Raw genomic sequence first — 19,861 nt, 5'->3', positions numbered from 1 at the left:
CTTAATCGATTGGAAACTACCAGCTTGTGACCAACCGATTAAGTTTTAAGCTCAAACAGTTGTTCGGTTCTCCAGATTCGTGCTCTTGAAAATTTGAGGTTTGGCTTCGATTCATCTTCACCTTAAACATATTGAAAATGGGAGATGCGTTATGCTTCGAAATCCGGACACTCTTTTGAGAGTGTTTCGAATTCCGGACACTTGGATAGTATCATTAAATTTCATTCGATACAAAATATTTGTGAAAAATTGCCTGTGAATAAAGCATCTAAATGTTATTCTTCTTTGGAAGTTATATCTCTATTTGTTTTGCTTTATAATGAATATCTAGAATATAACTCAAAAAACTTCGTAAGTTAATCAGTGTGTAACAGAAGGTCTTAGTCATTATAATTTTTCCGTAGACTCTTTTAGTCTTATGAATGTTATTTTAAAATTTAATAGCTAGGTAATTCTTTATTGATTACCATAATATTCACAATTGTGTCGAAGTTACCAATGATGAAAATTTAATATGCATCAGCAATCTATTTTTCGGTATTTTAATCTCAATATGAAATCTAAAATCTATAGAGAACGTAGAAGTGTTCAATTTAAAAAAATGGCAGGTTTCAAGAATTAGATCACCTGGTATTTGTACTGTTGATATCTATGTAGGACTCAAATAAGTGATGCTACAATAAACGAGAGTTCCTATTCTCAGCAGATAAATAAAACCATTGAATATTCAGAGAGGTAATCCGTTGATCATATTATCTTCTAATAACCAATGAGTGGTTGTGGTTTGACATTTGAGTAATTAACTCAAAATAGTACGTAGTTTATACTCGAATATGATGCATTTGTATGGCATGCACAATAGACTCACAATAAGTCTGCACTGGAGCACATATATCGTACTATTTAAATGCATAATTTGACTTTTCTTTACATATGGATTCAAAAATTTGGAGTAGCACTTTGTAGTTCAACATGTTTGAAAGATGAATATTTACTTTGCAATTTCTCAGATGAAACAATCAAAACTAGAATTTGCTTTCAAAAACTGAGTTTTTCATCTAATTTTCAGATCAATGATTGAGTCCTTGGTAGAATCCTATAAACCAGGAACATTTTTATTATTCTATATATTGTTGAAATACATTATCATATCACTATCACTATAAATGCGCTTTGTAGTCCTTCTCAGTTCATGTTCAGGTTGGAAATTAACCATGTTAACCATGTACCGTTTTGATTCGAATCCAGAAAGCACCTAGACAGCTTCAACCTAATTTCCAAGGAATTTCATATTAAAGAACACATTATTTTGTTGAAGTATGAAAATAACTGTCTTTTGAGATCAATAATGCATAAAAACTAACGAGTAATAGGATATAAATCACGAAAATACATTAAATGTGTGGCATGTCTTGATGCGAAAGCCGGACACTGATATTGTATGTTTCAAATCCCGGACACTCTTGCTTCGAAATCCGGACATTCTGAAACTATCAATAAGTTCTTTGAATTCTATGGATATTTGCTAGAACATTTGCTGACAGTTCTACAAACAACATATAGATTTGATGTAATTACAAAAAAAAAACAAATGAATGTACTGTTAAATCCAATATATCAACTTTAGATAAGAAGGAATAGAGCACGCTAAGCCACCTACTGGAAGCTCAACATCTTTATAATAAATTCATTTTTAATCTAATCAGGTAGTGCTCAGAAATGGTTAACATTCAACTGAAACTCATAGTGATTATAGTACAATGAGTACTTCTTCTATGCAATAAGCATTCATGTTTATGAAATAGGTTTGTACCTTCTGTTTTCAATATAATTAGTTAAACTGAAGCGCGAATAGAACTCCATGAGTTAAACATTCATTATGTTTCCCCCCAATGGACAAGGATATAATTTCCGAATATCACTTTTTTTAAATATTTATTTATTACCTGATTTTGTTTAGCATGGATTTATTCACTTAGTTTAAAGAAAAAACTATTATTAAGATATTTACAGCACCATCACTAAATGTAGTGCAGGACTTGTCCATTTGTTTTGAATTAAACACTCACTCAATCATAGTCCATAACTTTCCCAAGCCTTGTAAAGTTTGCAGCCACTATAAAAAAAGTCATCAGCACTCTGATAATTTTTTTTTTTCATCTTATTTCAACACTCATTACGAACGGAATGTTTGAAGCAGTGTGTGTGTCCGGCTTCCGAAACGATATAATTTCATGCTTCAATACCCGGACACCAGATATTTTCCACAAATACTGAAATCTTATGCAGCTTTTTACACTTTTCACCATTTGAAAATATCACTTTAAACAAGAATATTGCTCTATTATGCATGAAATCACTTCAACGTTCTTCAATTCTCTGAAATAATAAGATTCGTTCTAATAGCGAATCTTAATCTTCGACCTAATCAGCGCGAAAACTAACGTTCAATATAACACGACTTTGTTTTTTGAGTTTAAATATTATTTTTTACCAATTTTACTATGATAAAAATTATTACATCATGTGGAACTTAAAATAAGGCAATGATTCGTATATTATTAATCAAAATTTAAGTATTATGCAGATTTTCAAAGATAAATTTTGCAATAAAATGATAACGTATACGAGTTGTAAGAATTTTGACATAATTTTCGGATTCAGGAGACCTAAATACAGTCATCTCTCCCTTACTCAATATTGAAGGGACCATCGAGTTAGGGAGGTATCAAGTTACAGAATACAAAACCAGTGCAACTGCGATCCAAGGGACCATCTAGTTAGCTATGAAAACCAACTTTTACTATGGTTCTCTAACTCGATATCGAAATACGGAATACTGAGTAGGGGAGAGTTAACTGTATAGTGGATAGGGAAATTTTACATTCCAAGATGGTCGGGATTCTCATGATATCATGATTCCAGTGTGTTTTCATCTTATGAAAATGCACCATGATTTGGACTCATGATATCATGAGTCAGATTGCCGTAACGCAACACACGCGTTAGGTTTTTGTTGCTGATTGCTCGGAATCATGATTCAAATTCCACAAATGTTGAGTCGCGCATCCGTTTATGATCAACAAAATGAAAAATAAATTAAAAAAATAGCATGCACTGAGATTCAAGCCAAGAACCTTCCGATTGATAGCCGCGTATCCTACCACTCAACCACTTCGTAATCTTGAGTTGGTAGTGATCGATACGAATGAGCTGAAGCAAAGTGCACCGCTTAGTGTTTTCACACTGGATGTTGCGCTTATGAAGAATCATGATTATGACTCCAGGAGCCATGATTTGTGATCCCGATATTATGACCTAACTAATTTATGAATTTCATGATTTGTAAATCATGATTTGAGGATCATATTTTTATCCGTGCGTAGGGGAACCAGTAAAGCATCGAAGCGTCCTGTATTCTACCTAGCTTCTCTACTGGAGTAGGGTTGGCTCAAAGCTTTGAGCTTTGCTACCAACACAGGCCTGTTAGCCTATCGAGTTATGGAGAGTCGACTGTATTTGTGACGTGACTTATATGTTATTCTTTTTCTTAGCACACAAAATCATTGTCCAGAAACCATCGTTTATCCGATTAGTTACAAATATGTAGAAAATTTGTTTAATTTGTCATGATGTAAAAGAATAGGTGGTAGAGTTTATTTTTTGAAAAGCAAATTATTTGTTTAACTTTGAAATACGTTGCAAAACGGAGAGATTTGATTCCAGATATATAAACATGATTTTGTAGACCTTGCTAAAACTAATAATAAAGCTTTATTATTCTCTTGCTCCAGTGTCCCTAGAATTATGAAACTTTCTTATCTTTACATAAACTTACACCGTCATCAGACAAAGGCTGCAAGAACTGACCGATCTCTAACAGTAGGTAATGGACAGCAGGAAACATCCAATAGCCCACTGATGAATATTTCGTACGACGAAAAGTTTCCGTACGACAGTAAAGCACACTATATCCTCTGAAATTCAAGTGACGTACATGATGCCGTTGATATTACAACGTTCTGCATTATGGAAGCCCCAAAGAGAGAGCGATGATAAAATCCATTTTTCTCTCTTATAAGCTTATAATTAGGGAAAGTGTTTTATTTTCCTAGCACGATGAACATACCCAAAGTATCCGATAGCAATAGTGTTTTGAGCTTGTTTAGAAAAGTTTTACCATTCACTGTTATCTTACACTTACTTTTTACTTGTGGCTTCTGGGCACCCATTCTGGTGCATAGGGCCGACGCACACTGGGGCAGAATCGATGAAACGCGGAAACAACATGTGGTTCTTCGGAATGAAGAGATAAACGTTTGATGTTTTCTGCGAAAATGATCCTTTCATTGAGGCCGATGTTTTGAGATTTTTTAGTGTTATTCGCATAAATGACTCAAATGCCATATCGTTCAAAAGCAGTTTAAAAGTATGGTTTCATCGGCAAAGTTGATCTTTTTCCATACATAGGCTGTTCTTTCAATCGGAATTCACGTTGATCGATTTGTTTATCAGTTTGAACATTATTATTTGTTCTTATGACATAAAAGAACAAATAATAATGTTCAAACTGATAAACAAATCGATCACATGAATTCCGATTTTAGGTTCTGTCATCCTCATAGATAATCACCCTTCTTTAGAACATTTGCCCTTCTTTCAAATTACATCCGATTCTGTTATTGCACCGTGCGTGCAAAACAAGTTTTCAATTCAAAATTCCAAAAATCGTGCAAAAAAAGTAACACCATTTCTCGACGTTTCATGCAAAAATAAGGTTTTGGCGGAAAAATGTATAGAAACTTATTTTGAACGGCCGTGTAAAAAAAATCAGTGCAAAAACAGAATCGGGTGTATACCGAAAGAAAAATGTTTTATCTAGAAGGCTGCCAATATTAAACACCATAAGTTTTCCTCCATCATAAGTTAGGGGCCCAGATAGCCGTAGCGGTAAACGCGCAGCTATTCAGCAAGACCAAGCTGAGGGTCGAGGATCTTTTCGGGTTGGAAATTTTCTCGACTTCCCTGGGTATGGAGTATCTTCGTACCTGCCACACGATATACACTCTCAGTTAATAACTGTGGAAGTGCTCATTAGAACACTAAGCTGAGAAGCAGGCTCTGTCCCAGCGGGGACTTACGTGCCAGAAACTTAGGTTGTTCTGTTGAATTATTGTATTAGAAACAAATCATTTCATGCAAAAGTTTCACATATTTGATCAACTTCCACCTTGTCAATTTTGTCACAATTCCTTACCCACCTTTGGAATAAGACATTAGCATGAACTGTATGCTGTTATAAGGGTTTTTTAATCAATATCATCTTCTATTCTTTTTTTCATTCTGGCAAGACATTACAGCTTAGGCAGAGTCTGCTTTTCGGCTCAATGTTCATATTAGTACTCCCACATTGATTAATTGATTGATTGATTGATTGACAAAGAAATTCTATGCCCTCGAAGGTAGAAGAATTTTACGACCCGAAAAGATCCTCGCTGTATAGTTGCGCGAAAATCGCGTTCTGACATTCACATCGCAAAAAAAAACAAAGCTTATATTTGGTTCATTCCGGGAAATGGCATTCCGGGAAATGGCATTCCGGGAAGTGGCATTCCGGAAAATGGGTTTCCGGGAAATGGGTCATTCCGGGAAATGTCATAGAATCGGTTCGAATAAGACCCCGTTGTGCAATACTCTGCACGTAAATGCTTCGTACTGCGCTTCGATGAGGCCGACGATTTCTCAGGAACACCCTTGCGTCTCAGGGCACCCCAAATATTTTCGTCGAAAGCTTTTCCGGAATTCCAAGAGTCCCTGTATATGGTATTAATTGAATTGCGTTCTGTCTTTCGAACTTTCGTCCATAAAACGTTTATTCCGCACATCAAGAAGGCTTCGTTTCCACTTTCGGCTGATGCAAATGTGGTCGATTTGATTTTCAGTTAGAGTAAAGTGGGGTAAAAGTTCGAGTGGGGCAAGAGTTTCTTTTTAAGATTTCTAGCTCAAATCAAATCAAAACTTAGAAATGTAATGGTGGTTCGAATGCTATTCAAGTAAGAGACTTTCACTCCAAATATCATAAAAATCGATTGAGATTTGGAAAAGTTATGGCTATTTGTTGTTTTTCGACGTAAATATTGTAATATTTGGTCAAACTTTCGATGCATGGAACCATATGACGATAAAATATTTTTCAATATTTTATGTAAGGGCGTTTCTAGGCCTATCATAAGGATGCTTTGACGTGTATTAGTTTTTGCATAAATAGTTGGAATCAATTTTTGGTCCATAGCGGGGCAAAAGTTCGAATCTGCGGGGCAAAAGTTCGACCCATGTATTCATAAATTTGCCTTATGAAACCAGAATTTGAAAACTAAAAACGTTTACGCGGCAACTTGGAATCGAACCAAGAACCTTGCGATCGATAGGCCCGAGCGAACACCATGCGCCTATTGACGCCTTGATGTGGAGTGATGCTAAAAAGATACATAAAGCGTTCGTATTGCAGTAATCGTTCCACCTGTCATAAGGCAAAATGTATGAAATTCGATAGTCCAGTTCGCTGCGTGTGTTGCACGCCTCGTTGACGAGTTGCGTCAGTTTACCCTGCTGGGCTAGGGTTAGTACGTTCCACGTTCCAATTCTTGTCCTTTGTTTAGCGCTTAAAATCGTTGCCGTTAATTCAGATTAGACGGGGTTGGTGGTCTGATGGCTACCGCTTCTGCTTCATAAGCAGAAGGTCATGGGTTCAATCCCAGGCCCGCCCCTTTCCTCGTACTTGTGAATCTCTCACTGCTTCTATCTTCCATTCTAAATCATAGCAAACGCTAGAACCAGAGACGGACAAGAAACCGTTTCCCTAACGCTTCCATTCTTCCACGTGCATGTCTTTCCTTACGCCTGATACATAGGCAGTTTGCAAACCACAAAAGCAAACCTCTCTGCCATGCCTTTCCCCCAATCCATACACTCCCGCATGAACTGGCTTAGATGCAGTGGTATATACGGTCTACGTGGGGGCCAGTATAATGCATCATCAATTCCTCCCCCTTCCCCACATTGGTCTGCATTCTGACGTGACAGGCACCATTGTCGCTAAAAATAGAAGATCACCAGCACTTATACACTGAGGATGCCTGTTAGTCCCAAGCAGTCATTCGGTTGGTTCCTTGTGTAAGTACAGCTGATCTGGCGATACTGGAGTAGCATCCACGGGCGGCCAAGCAAGCCCAAGCTAAAGCTCAATCATTTCCGTTAAATCAGATTAGTAATCTTCCTCTGTCAGTTTCTTGAACATTTTTTTGGAGTTTCGCGAATGGTAGGTTGTTAGCCTAAGGTTCTCTATCCGGGGCTGCCATTTTAGGTCTAGCTTCCGGGGAAGAACATTTCTCATTCAGCCGCTATTTGAGCTGCACCTCCATGATGAAAAGACGCTCGCTGGACGCATCTCCTCAATCTAGCTGAAGTCACAAGGACAACAGGGCTCAGGCTGCACTACCAGCTTAGCAAGCAACTCTTAGCTGGCGGTCATTTGTCATCCGTTGACCCATGAAAGCATGAGGTAGGAACTTGTGAGGACTCCGTCATCTCACCGTTTTGCAGCCCAATTAGATTAGATTTAATCAGACATTTAGCAGAAGATGACAGCTGGAAAAACATTTGTACAAATGAATAAAAAAAAATGTGAGATTTAAGGAACTCCATGTGAGTGAAATTTTCTTGCCAAACAGTGGCCATACTTATGTAGACGTAGCATCTGCGATAGAACCATGTATTTACGAGTCTGACTTTGGCTCGTAGTATCGTAGCTACAGAATCTATTCAAATGGCACTTAATAATTTTGCTACTTTAAAATCTTCAGGTCCGGATGGAATCTATCCTGCTCTGCACCAGAACAGTTTTGAGGTTATTGAATTGCTGATGAGAAAAATCATGAATCTAAACGCACTTCGCTATTTAATTTTTTGGTTAAGCACAATTCTCCTCTCAAATAATGGCTGTATCATTTTTAAAATAGAATTTAAAAAATGAGTAAATGGGGATTTCTTCACAGTCTATTTTTTACAAAATCCCCTTCATAGGAAAAGTAGACATCTGGCTCTCTCCTGATAGCTCCTTTCTCGAAGCTTTCATCAATTTAGTATGGAAAGCAAGTATAGTTAATCTTAGTGTCTCAAAGCAACAAACTATGATCTTCATTTTGCACCCTAAAACACAGAAGATTTCGGCATCCGAAAAGTTGCCACCCTGTAGGAGAATGCAGTTGTTCCAAACCTTAAAATTTATTACAACTGCTTTTCCAAATCGTTTATCTTCCACGGTGACGACCACCGCCAGGGCAGCTATGGCCAAACGGCGGTCCGTCGGCAGTCAAGCAGATACTATTTCACCGTGCGATGATCTGTTCGATTTGTTTCGGTTTCGACCGTCGGTAGGTCCCTATAGGGTAGGAGTACCAGTATTCGACACACTATGGAAAAGTATTTTTATTATATGGATCAAAAGACTTGTGAATACTGTCAATATGTTGAATGAAAGCGTTCAATCCATGTTCGTCAGGAAAAACATAAGAACTCATCTGAAACTTTATTTGGGCATTTGAAACTGAGGTGGCGAATATTGGATCACCTACACCAGTATTCGCCATGCTCTTAGTTCCTGTTAATAAATTTTTCCACCCACATTGATTTCCTATGTGAGGTAACGAAAAAGGTTATGTGAGGTGAAATAAGGTGCAAAGGAGCTAAAAATTCTTAAGAACTTCGTTGTTGTATTAATTTTGCAACAAATTTTGAGGTTTCTATGCATGTTTTCAAAATATTTTGATGTGATTTATTGGACATTAAACAATTTATGGCTATTTCCATCGTAAATCTGTAGAAAATCCAGGATGGCAAACACCGATACTTCTACCCTACAATGATACGTAAATGAAGCTGAGAGATGTACTAACGCGTTCGCTTGCCCACACACGAACAAATGCTAAAATCTCAGCCCATTCGGGCAGCATGCCGCGGCCAGAATTTGCCCCAAGAGTGGCTTCAGCCAGCGGCGGTGAATCCATTGGCCATCGTTGCCCGCGGCAGGGACCATTAATGATTGACGGCACGCGCAATGACGCCCACCAGCGACGATGTATTGGGGATATATTTTCGTGGGGATTTTGTTTTATTCACCATGGGCTGCGTTCAATAGCTGGCCAAAAATTGGCCTGATTTTACATGCGGAATAGAAACAGATGCGCTCAGCAAAATCAAAGTAGCACAACCCTGTTTTTCTACTGTTATATGCAAAATACTTGCACTATGCAACTCTTAGTTATAGTTCAAAGCATTAGAAACTGTAGTTTTATAGCCAGAACGTAATTTTTGACAAAAAAAACTGAAACCCACATAAAACAAGATTGCGAGTATGTTTGTAACTCCGCTAACATTTTATGAAATTGAGTTTCGACCCCGCACTTTTGCTCAATTTACCCACTGTGCCGAGAGGATGCACTACTCTACATGTCGTCGGTAACAATACCCTCGATGACTCCGAAGCAACACGCGCCGCTTGTTTCTCGGCAAATGACGGTAGATCCGCTTTTGGGAAGATCCACCTCGATCTTAAGCAGCCAGCGGTCTCGGTGTGCGGGCCTGGCGGAACAGTGAGACGATTTTATTCGGGTTTAAAGTGATTTTTAATTCGGTTCATAACTCAGAAGAAATATGATTGGGATCGCGAACGGCTACTAGAGCGCATAACAACGCACGCTCGCAATATCAATATTAACCGCATCCCCTCTCGATGACCGCCAGATGGCCACAGGTTGGACCATTGGGGGGCTGCATTGCCGTTGTTCATGTTCTGGGGAGGGAGGTCGCGGAACATGACAGTGGTAAATTTATTAATGAAGATGGTCTGCCTGAGCGCGTGCGAGGTCACAAGGGAGTAAGGGTATCGATTTCATCGGGAGGATGCAGTTTGTTTTGAAAAATTGATTTGATTAAGCTGGGATCCGATGTTGTTGGTCAGTAGCGACCGAAGTTTATGAGATGCGATCGAGGGTTGGCATCCGTAAAAGATCCGATCGTGGACAGTCAAGTACCATCGATGAGCTACCGAAAGTGAGGAATTCTCGTTAATATGAAAAGAATGTCAACGAAGTCTAAGGAATGTACAGTGATCGGATCATGGACAAAATCCTACAAAATGATGCACTTAAATCCGTCAGCTTCATTCTTTGATATCTTTTCATAATGTTGAGAATGATTAGGTTGGCAACGTTGTGTTTTTAAAACCTATTAATCGAAAACATGGCATAATTTTCTATGATTTTCCTACATTGAACTTTTAACTGTTTATTCCGGGATTCGCCGTTGGAGCAAGTAGTGTGTGAACCTTTGACCGCGACGCTTGCTCCTGCGGGGGCGGGTGAAGCGGTCAGGATTAATCACAGCAGTTGCGTCGTTCACGTAGTGCTGTGGAATAGTGACAGTGTATTATTCGCATAGTGCAGTGAAATAATCATGTCTAACTAATCAAAACTTTTCTTTCAGTAATGGTTCGGATATATCAGGTAAATTCAAAATTGATATTTATGTACTCATTATCATATGTTATTCATAATGCTCTAAATTGTCTAATTGAGCTCATCCTACTCTACTAACACAATCTCGTATATGAAGATAGTTTAGGTTCTCTGTATCTTCTTAAGTAGACGTTGAACTAACATTCCTTCCTTTCCTCGACCAATTGTGATGGCCATGGCCAGGTGTATAATGTGTTGCTTGTTTTGTTTATTTCTATTATGTTGAAAGAGATGTTCATTAGAGTGGTTCAAAAAATCGTTTTTGCTCCACACCGCTCATTCAATTTTAAATCAAATTCTGAGTGTCCTCCCAAAATCTGAGCTCATTCGGATGAAAACTGAGACTGCACAAGCCCTTCAAAGTTTATATGGGAATTACTATGGGAAAACCAAGCAATTCATTCAATCGGTCATAGTGTTTGTCCATGTGCTCTTGGAGATTAGAACTACGTTGATACTGTGAGATACATTCATCAGCTACAACTTTGCCGAAGACCGTTTTTAAATCGGACGGCCCTGTAATTAGTTATTGATTTTTGAATGAGTTGTAAAACTTAGGCTATAATTATTGGAGTGTTCTGCAGGCATCACTGGATATATGCAGTAAAACATAGTAGCCATGATTTGTGCGTGCTATCTTTCGCGCCAGGAGCAGCAATGTTGCCTGTTAAGAAGTTTAATGAGCACTGCTGAAGATTTTGTGACTGGATATAAATCAATAACTAATTACTGAGGCGTCCGATTCGAAAACGGTCTTCGGCAAAGTTGTAGCTGATGAATGTATCTCACAGTATCAACGTAGCTCTAATCCCCAAGAGCACATGGGCAAACACTATGACCGATTGAATGAATTACTTGCTTTTCCCATAGTAATTCCCATATAAACTTTGAAGGGCTTGTGCAGTCTCAGTTTTCATCCGAATGAGCTCAAATTTTGGGAGGACACCCAGAATTTGATCTAGAATCGAATGAGCGGTGTGGAGTAAAAACGATTTTTTGAACCACTCTAATGTTCATCCCAAACATTTGTTTTTGCAACACTAAATATAGATTTCTCAAAACCAAAAGAGCTGCTTCTCAGCGTAGTGTTCTTTATGAGCACTTCCACAGTTATTAACTGAGAGCTTTCTTTGCCAAAGTTGCCATTTTTGCATTCGTATATCGTGTGGCAGGTACGATTATACTCTATGCCCAGGGAAGTCAAGGAAATTTCCTTTACGAAAATATCCTGGACCGACCGGGAATTGAACCCAGACACCTTCAGCATGGCTTTGCTTTGTAGCCGCGGACTCTAACCGCTCGGCTAAGGAAGGCCCCTTGCCGCCTTGAAATCGATGAAAAGGTGATGCGCTGGGACCTGGTATTCATGGCATTTTTGGAGGATTTGCCGTACAGTAAAGATCTGGTCCGTTGTCGATCGGCCGTCAACAAAGCCGGCTTGATAACTTCCCACGAACTCGTTTACTACAGGTGACAGACGACGGAAAATGATCTGGGATAATACTTTGTAGGCGGCATTTGGAATGGTGATCGCTCGAAAGTTCTCACAATCTAACTTGTCGCCTTTCTTGTAGATGGGGCATATTACCCCCTCTTTCCACTCCTCCGGTAGCAGTTCTGTTTCCCAGATTGTGCCTATCAGTCGGTGCAGACAATTGGCCAGCCTCTCCGGGCCCATCCTTATGGGTTCAGCTCCGATACCATCCTTACCAGCAGCTTTATTGTTCTTGAGCTGTTAAATGGCATGCTTAACCTCCCTCAAAGTGGGGGCTGGTTGGTTTCCATCACCCGCAATACTGGCGAAGGCATTACTTCCGTTGTCTCGTCCTTCATTGCCTGTGCTCTCAGCGCCATTCAGGTGTTCGTCGAAGTGCTGCTTCCACCTTTCGATCACCTCACGCTCGTCCGTCATTATGTTCCCATCCTTATCCCTGCACAACTCGGCTCGCGGCACGAAGCCGTTGCGGGATGCGTTGAGCTTCTGTTAAAACTTACTTGTTCCATCTCCTCGCACTCCGTCTCCTCCAGGCAGCATTTTTTTTTTCTCCCGATAGAGGCGGGTCTGCTGCTGCCGCTCCCGTCTATAACGTTCCACGTTCTGTCAGGTCCCTTGCTGCAGCATGACCGCCCACGCTGCATTCTTCTCCTCCAGAATCTGCCTACATTCCTCGTCGAACCAATCGTTCCGTCGGCTCCGTCCCATGTACCCAACATTGCTCAAAGCTGCATTGTTGATGGCTGCTTTCACTGTTCTCCAACAGTCCTCAAGAGGGGCTTCATCCAGCTCACCTTTTCCGGTAATGCAGCCTCGAGGTGCTGCGCGTACGGCGCTGCGACATCCGGTTGCTTAAGCCGCTCTAGGTCATACTGGGCGGTCGTCGGTACCGTACGTTGTTAACGACGGAAAGTTTTTGGCGCAGTTTGACCATCACCATATAGTGGTCAGAGTCGATGTTAGCGCCACGATAGGTTCTGACGTCGGTTATGTCGGAGAAGTGCCGTCCAACAAACAGAACGTGGTCTCCAGGTGTATCGGTATGGAAGACTGTGCCGTTTTAGTTCGTCAGCCAGTGGGCGCTGAACTTTCCAATAGTCGGTCTGAATTACTCCTCCTGACCAACATGAGCATTTAGATCTCCTAAGACGATATTGACGTCGTTACTTGGGCAGCTGTCGTACTCGCGTTCGAGCTGCGCGTCTTTGTCATCATCATTGCTTCCGGAGGGCTGTGCACGTTTATTATGCTGAAGTTGAAGAACCGGCCTTTGAGCCTCAACTTGCCTCTGCATGTCACCCATCACTATAAAAGCTGTTCCCAGCTCGTGTGTGTTGCCACAACTCTGGTAGATGGTATGGTTAGGTAACTCTGAACGTTCGCACCATTGATCCCTTCCAACAAACCTCCTGCAACGCTACGATTCCGAATCCGCGGTCCTTCAGCACATCGGCGAGTATGCGTGGTGCTCAGGGATTGAATCCTGAGAAAATTGAGAGAATCTCTCACGTATCGCTCTCCGTAACTATCATAACATGCTGCACATTATGAGAGACTGTTTATCGCATACTGCTACAACTTTGATCAGATTGGGGGGATAGTATTGCATGATAAAACCCCTCTAAACATGCTCCAAGCCTGGGGGACCCTATTGCTATTGAAAGTTCGTGGATTGTTTATCGTGCAAGTGAATAAAAACACCTATCCCCAACGGTAAACAAGCGAGAAAAATGGATTTTATCATCGCTCTTTCTTTGGGGCTCTCGCTCGCTGCTTCCATTTATCAGACTTGTTCAGTGTATCAATTATCACCCAACACGCAGCATCAAAGACATTGTCACATCCTATTCTTGTTGCAACAATTTTATTCCGCAACATGAGTTTATCATCACTTGAACAGAATATGACGAAGATCGATCACCACGTGCGCAGCGATTTTCTGGGCTTCGCATTGCAATTTTCGAGAACTTTCTCCGTGTTGGTAAACATTGACACATTATCAAACAGCATCCATAAAACAAATTTGGTTTTGAGTTTAAAATAACTGATTAATCGCGAGTTGAAAAGGTTGCAACAATGTTACGCTCTGTGATTGTCATGACAATTTTGCTTTTAATTGTGTCCTTATCCGCAACAGTTGCGACAAACGGTTGTGAGCGAGCTTGCTTTGTTGTTTGTTTTTCGTCTCTTTTGATGACATTTTGATTCACTGGACTTGTTACACCTTGCGATACAATGACGATCGTGGACCGCAACAGATGGGATGTTTTTTTTTGCTTGCTTTGATCGTGCTTCATACTCAAATGAGAGCGAATCCTGCAATGCCTGGTGGTGCTCCCGATGAAGTTGAGAGATTTACAGTTCCACGTACCGAGCTTCCAATCGCTAAACCTTTTACGTCGCTGTGGTCTTCACCGATTGTCCCAGTTCGTATTCTCTCGTTGATTATTCGTTGCTTGATTTTTTACGGCTGGCTTACAGGGCCTGACACCAACCCCCAAGATTTCCGAAGGACCGAAGACCCCTAAATGTTCGGAGGACCATAGTGCGCAGTTTAGCTTAGGGTCCTTCTCTGAAACTCGGACGATGATCAGCCGCCCCTGATATGGAGAACAGACGCTGTTGTGAGCCGGTCCTATCATGGAGTACAGACGCTCCAAGTTTGCAGAAGCAAAAGCGAAATGGTACGCCATGCCCAGCCATTTACCATGCCATTAGTTCTCTACCCTCACGGATAAAAAACAACGACGTTCGATTTTCCATTTATGATGACACTCAATTGACACCAAACCTTAAAATACAAAACAAATTTGAACAAACTGGTAAACCATACAAAGAATAAAAAACAGTTTCATCACTTTAGTCAGTTGTAAATAATTGTATTTGTAACAATTGAGATGAATTTGAACTAGTTTAAAACTTGTACAACTTCTGGGCATTTCGATTTTCTTGGAGCTACTGAGTAATTCTTATATGTATTATTATGAACTTTCTTAGTTTTTAACTTCAAATTATGATTTTATCTTCAAGAGATAAAAAATGACCTTGAGGTTCAGAATGTCCTCAGAAAATCGAGCTATGTTCTTAGTTGAACTTGTTTTTATTATTATAACGGTCTATTGGCACACTGTACTTTATATACAAAGCATATTGTAGCAAAATATGGGTTCAGTAGCATAAAAATACCCTATCGAAATAAATCAAAAGTGCCAAAGATAAGATCCGTCTCCCTACTACACAGCAAAAAAAAATGTGAATATTAAGCAGCACACAATTTGGACATCGACGGAAAATTGTAGCAGGCATTTGAAAATTACATGCGTTAGCCAACAGCTGAAGCAAATACGACCATCTGTCAACCAATCAGCGCCCTACCAACTATATTTCAGTTAAATCCGCTAGAAATTCACATGAATCTGCCACAAAACAAACCCAGCCACTCTTAACAATCACTTCACGATGAAACCGCCAAACGTCGAAGCGATTCTGTGATACACTCATTTTACGCAGAACCTGTTCAATTTTTGTCAGCCACTTGCTAAGATAGTGAGACAGCCCAGAGAGCTCTGGCATGTAGCGATCGCTCCACACTATATATTCTTCTAGTTTGGTAGCAAATGATAGCTTATTTTCAAACCAGCAGCAATGTTATTTTAAGATCACACATAAATTTCTATCATATATGATGGAGTCCTTTTGTTATATTCAACACGCTATAATTTTACAGGTTTCGTTCGTACTGTGTACGTTAAGATATTTTAAGTCAAATGAAAAATACATTTTCGTGCAGCAAACCAAGTTCAAATAATTACAATTTCCGGAAATATCACATCAACTAAGCAAATACAAAATTTCCTACAGGATTCGCCGTAACTTCTGAATGTATGGCCGAATTCACCTCCTAGCGGGTGGGCTTCTCAGGAACGATGAGCTCAAGAACAAGCACCATAACAATAAGTTTCGGTATTAAAAAATGGTAAAACAACACTTTTATTAGCGTTATAAATAGGACAAGCGGTGAACCTCCTTCCCGAAGATTTGTGCCGCGCGTTCAGACATAATAATAATTTTTGACACACCTTTATTGTGTTTCTTAACACCCATTTTCCCGCTGGTAGATGTTGTTCGTATATTCGATTTGCGGCTGTTGGGGCTCCCTCCCATCACTTCATCACTCGCAGAGGAGGGCGACGAACAACATCACTTCCCCACCGAGTCGTCGTCATCGTCGTCATGGGTATTGTTCGGTGGAGGAGGATCCCAACGCTAACACTTGTGTGCTGCATTATTAATCTCTGCTTGGACCGCTTACTCTCAAATTCTCCCCCAAACGCTCCACAGCAAAGAGTGGCTCACAAAGACTAAGATTGATGCTCTTTTTTGCAAGCTTGACAATCTTTTGCTCTCGGCGTGCGCTCGCGCGACATGATCTTCAAAAGAGCTGTGCTACAGGAAATACAGTACAACCCCTTTCACCATCCCTCGTTTCCCCCACAACTGCATTTCTGGTCGAAGAAAAATCAACTTTTATGAATGAATCGTGTTTTGATTCATGGAGCTCTCCGACTTTGGTCCCAGGTATGACTTGTCATTTCGTTCCGAGTTCGGTCTCCGGCCACGACCAAAGCCATAACGAACCACTTTTCAGCATTGTTGGCAGCATGCAAAGCCATTTAGAAACCTGTCGCCGTACTTCAAGCAACAACAAGAAGTCAATTTTCGAAAGCCCGGGTCCATACGCGACCGGACAACAAAAGCACCATCAAATTTTAATCCTTCAGAAGGCTTTTCAATCAGTTCAGCAGGCAGGGCAACAAGGCTAATGAGGGGTTAACTATGGTTAAAGTCTGCCTTTTAGCGTGTAAAAGCGAGAAAAAAAGCGAAGTTCGGTCGTTGTTTGAACAACAAGTGGATTAACATCGCTATTGTGTGGGGACTTAAGGTTCGTCGCTTAATGATGTCTTTTTCGAAAAATCGGTACTTATGTTCAGTTCAACCGTGGTGATGAGGTATTTTTGATGAGCTGTGATTGATGGAGCTGGTTTGTGAAGTTGTTTAAATTTAACTCAGTTCCGGATGCTAACGGTGCTCTCCAGGCGGTTATTATCATAAAATCTTCATCAAACTTGTGCTTACCAGTCGATTTAATTATCATATATAACTCTAAAGAACTACCGATGATTCGAAAATAGTAAATTCCCAAATAAAATATAAGCATGAAAGGATGGCCTATGTTTAAAATAAGGATTTTTTTTATGGCATCAATAAAAAAACCCGATTTGCTAGAGGCTATTGATAACCCAGAGGCGAGTCAACCATCAGCTTAGAGTCTTGACGCGACATGTGGATTTCACAACTTCGTCCTGAAATGACGGGTCGATTTGATCATTTATTCATTGTTCGGATCAGAAAGCAACAAAACCGTTTTTGTAGAATCAACCTATTGCAGGAAGATCAAAACTGCAATTTAGTAATTTTAATTGGGATAAATTTGCATATTAGAATAAGTGACAATTTGCTTTCATTTTTATAACATCACTTACTTTTTAGGTTGTCCTTTTTCTTGGGAGTTTTTCCTCGACCTGATCCTGCTGTCTTTCCTGCCTCGACACTGCCAACAATGTCCTAGCAGACCACTTTATGTTACATGTGGTACATTCCTACTATCTCTATGATTTCCACTTACAATTGTTTCCAAAGCGGTTAATTCCGGTAAATTCTGCCTTGCAGCTCGACTAATTTCGTCCTTCCATTGTATCTTCGTATGAACTTTGGGCACACCCTAATCACCGGTCAACTTGTTTCGTGTCTAAGATCATTAAACTCAAAGCTCCAATCGATTCGAATACCCTTTCTATTTCATAAACTAAACTAATCTGTATTTCAATTTCACCAACTATTTCAATACCGAATGTGTTCACTATTATTTTTGTTTATGTTTTCCTACCCATCTACTTTTGACGGCTTTCTGTCACTCTCGTTTTCATGTATTCGCATCTGTCTATCCTCCTGTCAACTGTCAACTAATACATGCAGTGCTGCCAGAACACTTGGAGCACTCATATACGAAAAACATGACGTCCCGTAACATCATAAAAATCAATAAATTAACTAGCTGATCTATTATTGGGCCACACCCCTTGTATCTACGAGATCCAACAACTCTCTTACTTCCGCGAGTTATTTCTATAGTATGAAAACACTAATAATTAATTAAATTTGAAAAAAGTCTACCTCCTCCTCCCCTTTCGAGCGTTACGAAATTTGTGGACGCCGCCTAATAAACACACGGTGCCTTAAAACGCCAAAAAGGTAGACTTGTGATTTTGTTCACTATCGTTCTGGCTTGACTAACCCAAACTAACCCCCATTTTTAATGTTTAAGACACCGTATCGAAAATGTTTAAATGTTTGTGCATAAATCAAATGGATACCGTAAAACACTAATAAAGTATATTGGAATAACTATATTATGACAAAAGAGGTTAAAATACATGCGTGATACTTTGCATAGGAGAATTCTAGTGTTGTAAAGATTTTATGGTTTCAACACACACGTTTTTTGATATATCAAACAAAAACTAATGATTCCTAAAGTGTATGTTCTGATAAATGATGTGTAATAATATGTTACCAAGCTTCTGAATTATTGATTTTAGTAATATAAGCGTTATTGGCTGGAATATTCCATAAATCACATATTTTCGTTCTGACCCAATCTCAACCCCTATACCCATTGTCCCCCCCATCGACGGTACTCATAACCTTAGAAAGAAGGTAAAAATAAAAATTAGAAAAGGAGAAAAAGTAGAAGAAAGAGGAGGAAGAAAAAAAGGAAGGAACAATCATAATAATAATAATAATAATAACAGCATGGCTTAGGGTGCCGGTACCAATGCCACATTGGACCGAATCGACAATTTAGCCGGAAAAAAGTGTTATCTCTGTTCTCGTCGATTTTAGACGTTCGATGTCTTCAGAGAAGTTATTCGTAATTGAGTTTTGCATCATTTAAGGAAAATTTAAATAGGGTGGCCCATATTTAAGCTAAAATTTCGACTCAAACTTTTTTGTTCGATAAAATTTGTGGCTGCGCTCTTCTGCAAACTTTTAGAAAATGTTATTTTGAGCAACTTTGTCGAAGACACTTTTGATCTAACTCTTCATTTAAGCTAAGTAAATTGATTTTGAAAGTTTTAACATAGGGTGGACCCAAAAAATCAGTAATTTTGATCTAACTTTTTTGTTTTCAGTTTTACGTGAATGTGGTCTTCAGAAGAGTTGCAGAGGAAGTAAAGATACACATTTTTGCTGAACATCGCAAGTTTGTGATTTATGTGATTTTGAAGTTATGAGTAAATTTAAGTGAAAAACTATGAAATCTTTAGATGCCCATAACTCATGAAGTTGGTTCGATAAAATTTTTCTTTTAGTGGCATTCGAAAGGCCATACAATAGGCAACTTTTGCTGCAAAAACTGTGAGAACGTATTTTTTGTAAATTGAGAAAATTCACTTCAAAAATACACTTAAAAAACTCAAAATTCGCTTGTAACTCACAAGATTTTAAATATAACGGCGTGCTATCTTCAGCAAAGTTGAAGAATTCTATTAGATCTATAACTTTCTAATGCCACTTAAAGATAAATTTTATCGAACTAACTCCATGAGTTATGGGCATCTAAAGATTTCATAGTTTTTCACTTAAATTTGCTTATAACTTCAAAATCACAAGAATTACAAACTTGCGATGTTCAGCAAAAATGTGTATCTTTACTTCCTCTGCAACTCTT

The sequence above is a fragment of the Aedes aegypti genome, chromosome 3, assembly GCF_002204515.2.
Source record: "Aedes aegypti strain LVP_AGWG chromosome 3, AaegL5.0 Primary Assembly, whole genome shotgun sequence".
Classification (NCBI taxonomy): domain Eukaryota; kingdom Metazoa; phylum Arthropoda; class Insecta; order Diptera; family Culicidae; genus Aedes; species Aedes aegypti.
The sequence above is the reverse complement of the archived record's forward strand: the minus strand, read 5'-3'. Positions refer to the sequence as shown.